Here is a 5,634-nt window from a genome sequence, read left to right on the forward strand (position 1 = left end):
ACTATACCTAGCAGCCTCCCCCAGGGCGGTAAGTTCAGTACTCGTTAGGGAAGAAGAGCGTACCCAGCATCCGGTATATTACGTGAGCCGCTCCTTGAAGGCCGCCGAGGCACGGTACACGGCCTTGGAAAAGATCGTCTACGCATTGGTGATTACTGTACGCAAGTTGGCACCTTATTTCCAAGCCCACACCGTCCGGGTCCTGACAGACCAGTCCCTAGGGAGTGTATTGCGAAACCCTACGTCGTCAGGTCGATTGGTAAAATGGGCCGTGGAATTGACCCAATATGGGATCGAGTATCAGCCGCGCCCATCCATTAAGGGGCAAGCCTTAGCCGACTTCTTGGTCGAATGCACTGCAGGGGAAGTCGATAAAGAGGGCACCATGGAAGATAATCCAGGCGAATGGTGGGAGATGCACGCGAACGGAGCAGCGAGTCGACAACACTGTGGAGGCGGAGTCATGCTAATTACCTCGGAAGGATTCCGGCTTTACTATGCCCTAAGCTACCTGTTTCCAACATCCAATAACGAAGCTGAGTACGAGGCTGTGTTGGGCGGTCTACGACTCGCCAAAACGCTAGGAGTGGAACGTCTGCGAATCAAAACCGACTCACGGCTAGTGGTTGGACAGGTTTTAGGCACCTGCGAAGCCAAGAACGCTCGGATGTCCCAGTATAAGGAGAAGGCGATAGAGATGCTAAGAGGATTCGGGATGTATGAAATCGAATACATTTCACGAGCGGACAACACTTAGGCTGACATATTGTCAAAAATTACCCTGGAAGGAGTACCAGATCACCTCGTCAAGATTTGTCAAAAAGAGGAGTTAAATCGACCAAGTATAGAGGAGACGATGCTAGAAATCCAACAGGTAGTCGTCGAAGAGTGGGATCGAGAGAAAAATCCCGAGATGTTCTGGATCGACGACGTCCGGCGATATAAGGAGACGGGGAAGTTGCCAGAGGACCCAGGAGTCGCCGCGAGGGTTCGACGAAAGGCCCCCTCGTTCGAAATCATTGACGGACAAATGTACAAGCGATCATTTGGGGACCCCCTCTTGAAATGCCTACTTAGGCCCGAGGCGGAGAAAATAATGGACGAAGCCCATCAAGGAATCTGTGCCGCCCACCAGGGCGCCCACACTCTTGCCCGGAAGCTGGTCGTCCAGGGATACTATTGGCCGACCATGATTTCGAACGGAAGGTCCATTCAATGTGAAGATCCGGCGATTAAGAGAAGGAACAGTTACTACTTTCTCACACCCGGGTTAGTGGACCGGGTATGAGAAAGTGAGGGACTAGTTGATGGGGTGAGGACCCCGGCCCAAAGAGATGGGCCCAAAAGTATAAGGAGTCCAAGATAGAAAGTATGGGTCAGTAAAAGAAGAAGCCCAGTGGTGGCCTGAACCGAGTCCAAGAGTCGGCCCAGGCCCAAGTGGGGAAGGAGACTCGGCCCAGGAGCCGATTAGAAGCATTCAAGTCGGTCCAAGAAACGCTTGGGGAGCACTCAATGCGGCATTCAAGAGGGCTCGACCAAACGGACCGTTAGGAGTCCAAAGAGCCGTTGGCCGACTCAGTAACGGCGCCCGAACGGTCTTATAGCGTAATTAGCCTTGATGACGATAGTTAATGTATTTCAATTCGGCTGGAGAGGAGCCTACTATATAAAGGCCCCTCCACCCTTGTAATCCATGCGAGTCCATGCCCAGTGAGAAAAGACACACATTTCCGACTATTCTTTAGTTACCCCTTCATTTCTTCAGAGCTTTTGTGAAAGGTGAATCCACCGACCAAGGTTGTGTTGGACCTCCCTGGGCCCAAAAACCCAAAAACCAACACTAGTCTCCTTGTTAATTTATTCCTAAAAATCCTGAAAATTCAATAGTCGAACGACGAGAATTTGACTAGTCATTCAAGGTCAAAGGGTTGTACCTTATGCTTCTTGGGTCGTGCCCTTGTTTCCTTATTCTTCCAACTTTAGTAAGCGTAGAGATGTCTTTCTACCTAAGGTTTGTGGTTCAAGCTAACCTAGCAACATCCCTTCATTTCATTCACCTACAATCTAAACGCAAAATCTCTAGCTTCTCTCTAGAAAAGTGTGGCTTCTTCTCCAAGCTAGAATTTGGGTATCCCAAATCTTGCAAGTTGTCTCCCAAGATTCCTACTTTCTTTACCTTGAGCATAGGGGAGGGTAAGATCCTTGATCTTTTGGTGTTTTTGACCTCCTTTTAGATGTCTTTTTCTAAAAATAGAATCTTTGTTGTCTTTTGGTTTGTGTATGAAGTTGGTGTGGAAGAAGAGCTTTAGGAAAGGCTTTCTAAGGGTGAGAAAGAGAAGTGTTAGGCTACAAAGGTAACCCATGCTTTACAGAACCTATTTTCTTACTTATATGATGATTCTTGGCTTCTACTTGTGATTCTTGTGTTGAAATGTGAGATTTGATGCATTGTCTTGTGGTAATGCATGTTTAGAGCTTGTTCTTAGGGTTCTTGAATGCCATTGTTTGGCTATTTCTTGGGTTCAAGTCATATTGTTGTTTTGTGTGAGATTATGGGTGTTTTGGACTTGAATTTGGACTTGTTGTTGAAAATACCTGAAGGGATTATTTTGGTGTACAGGGTGGACCCGCGGGCGGAACGGCGAGCAGAGGCCTACCCGCCGCCCCACCCGCGGGGAACGAAATGCCCGTGGGATCGGTACCCGCGGGCGGAACCGCGGGTGGTTGTCCACCCGTGGCCCCACCCGCGGGGAACACTTGTGATGTCGGGCGGGGATTTGTTCCCCGTGATTCTTTTGACTCGGTATTGATGTTTTGACCTCCCGATGTTGTTTTCTTGGGCCATTTGTGAGTCTTCTTGATGTTTCATATGTCTAGAACGGTATGTTAGGAATCCATGTAGGATTTGGTGTCTTGAATCGTGCTAAGGGTCCGACTTTGTGATTCGTTGGACTATTGTGAGTCTTGTATGTTCTATGCAACTACTTTTGGTTTGCCCGTTTGATAAGCATGCTAGTTTGATGTTGAAATACTAGTGTGTACGGTTTGTTCTTTCTTATTGGGATTGACAACTTGTGTTGACCATCATTTGGTGTCGGATTGTGATCCTTTGTTGTTGAGTATGGTTTCATATCTTTGTTGTGATCCATTGATTGATTCCTATGATATGAACGTATGTAATCGTTGTACCCTTTGATTGATACTTGATTAAGGTTATTGTGGAACCTTAGTCTTCTTGGTAATGATGATGACCTTGTGTGACTATGATTGAATGTGGGTGGTTGTTACTTGAGCTCTGCTCACATGTAGGTGGTTGTGTGAAATGAATAGTACCCTCGTGTACTGAAATGTAGGTGGTATGTTGGAAGCTATGTTGGAGGGGGGACGACGGTCCCTGGCGGTATAAGGTTGGACTCAGAAGTACAAGGTGACACTAGGAGGTAATGGTTGGAACTGAAATAAGGCCGGGGGTAGCCATAAGTTTGGAACAGGGCATAAGGTTGGAACTATGAAACTTGTGACATGTAGTTGTCACTGTGGCATGTAGTTGCCTTTGTGTGAATGTGTATTCTTTGCTAATGAGCATGTCTTGATGTATTCTACTTTGTGATCAGTAGAATGCATCTTGAGTTGTATTGTCTTTCATGATTCTTGTCTTGTTAATGTCGTACGGATGTTGATTCCTTTCCCTTTTTGAGAGTGTGAATGAGTCCTTGAAGTTGACTTTCTCTATGGCTTTTGAAATGATATATACTGTATTCCGTTTCGAAAATGGTTTTGACTATACTTATCTATATATGCTATTTAATGTGTATTGATGGGTTACCAACAATGTTCGCTGACCGGATGTCATCCCCATGTTATGTTTTCCTTGTTCTACAGGTTTTAAGTAGATGCCCGAGAGCGCTAGACTTGGAGCGATAGTTAGCTTAGTCACCTTGTCTAGACATTGTGTTTTGATGGCCTGTGAGCCTTTTGTGCGGCATGTGTGCCTTGACTCTTTATAATTTGTTGAATGGTTTAGTTTTCCCGCCTGTGCATCTTTAGTATTTAAGATGTGGCATAATGCCCCCGTATAGACTTGCTTCCGCTTAATGATTATGGATGGTTAGATTGTTTGTCTCTTGCATTTAAGTTTTAAAAAATGTGGTAAAAATCAGGGGTGTTACAGAAAGTGTCCAAAATATGATAGTATGGGTTTTTAAATGGCAAAATATGATAGTTGGCCGCCTTCTCTGGTCACCGAAGAAGGCAACAAAACCGGTTGCCTTCTCCGGCGAAGGAGAAGGCACCCAAACGACACTAGCGACCGTTTCGCAGGCGTTTTTGCCGGAATATGGTCGGAATCTCGCCGGAGGTTCACCGAAACCCTAGTAACCTGTAATCATAGGTCACAAACCGGTTTTTGGACCTCAATGCTCTAAAATAATAAGTTTAAGTGGATAATTACAACCTTTAAAAATTTAAGGGCCTAATTGACTTCTTAAGTAATGTTCGGGAGCCTATTTGACATTTTTTCCTTAAAAAAATGAGTGTTTTTTCAACTAATGACAATGAACATAAATTAAATTTTTTTTCCTCAAGTGAGTAAATTTCAATTTTGGTCATGTAACTATAGGGGTCCTATTATATGCAGTCTACGACTTTCGAAAGTGTTAATTTAATACCTTGACTATGCAATTTTTATCATTTTTTGTCACTCCAGTCAAATTGCCAGCCAAATTTCGCTTATAAAAAACTTAATTCATCAATTAGTGTTTAATCTGAGGGGCAAATTCTTCTTTTGAATTGTGGTTCGAATTAAAGAAAGTCAGTTTTTAACCCGATTGATAAAAATTGCATAGTCAAGGTACTAAATTAACACTTTTGAAAGTCATGAACTGCAATTAACAGGACCACAATAGTCACATGACCAAAATTAAAATTTATTCTCCTCAAGTCATTGTAGAAAAAAAAATAATAATCCATTCAATAAAAGTAAGTATCATGAAATATTAAATTTTTCATTTAAATTGCAAACACCCTCTCAATTAACTCCATTGAACATGATCTTTTTAGTGTGATTTATTTTTGGAATAATGGTCAAATTGGCCACTCAACGTAACGCGAAAGTGCAATCAGGCCACCGAACTTAAAAAAAAGTGTAATTACACCATTCAACAAACTAAATGTGTGCAATTTCACCAAGCAGCAGGTTTTCTCCCATCCCATCCGGTTACCTATCTACGTGGAGGCTGATTTGACTTTTTTTTTTTTCCTATTTTCTTTTCTTCATTTCCTCTTTGTTCTTGAAGCGTGTCTTCTCCATCTGCGCCACCGGTTTCAACCCCCTGAACTTGATCCAGAGGCAGCCCAGCATCAAAACTAGACGATCTGAAAAAACAAATAAAAATAAGTCGGTAGAAGCAACAACGGAGAAAAAGAATTCATCAAAAATAGAAAATCCTATAAAGTATTATACGACAAAATTGGTGGAAAAAAAAACTAAAAAAATTAAAAACAATCTTACATGCAGCAACAATGATCAATTTGTTTGTGTGTTTGATGTTTTGGCCCTAATCTCTAGCTAGTGAGCGTAGACGTACTCCACCAATTCCACAACCTCAACCGATGTCGATTCCATCGTTGGCGGAC

The 5,634-nt window shown here is 43.4% G+C and overlaps 1 long non-coding RNA gene across 1 annotated transcript; it reads right to left on the reverse strand.

Moving 5' to 3' along the window:
- Window positions 1–5,244: 5,244 nt before the first annotated feature.
- LOC109177121 lies at window positions 5,245–5,634 on the reverse strand. Its single transcript, XR_002053525.1, has 2 exons — window positions 5,510–5,634; window positions 5,245–5,373 (listed from the first exon to the last, which is right to left on the reverse strand). It is a non-coding gene; the product is annotated as an uncharacterized LOC109177121 (long non-coding RNA).

The sequence above is a fragment of the Ipomoea nil genome, unplaced genomic scaffold, assembly GCF_001879475.1.
Source record: "Ipomoea nil cultivar Tokyo-kokei standard unplaced genomic scaffold, Asagao_1.1 scaffold0800, whole genome shotgun sequence".
NCBI lineage: Eukaryota > Viridiplantae > Streptophyta > Magnoliopsida > Solanales > Convolvulaceae > Ipomoea > Ipomoea nil.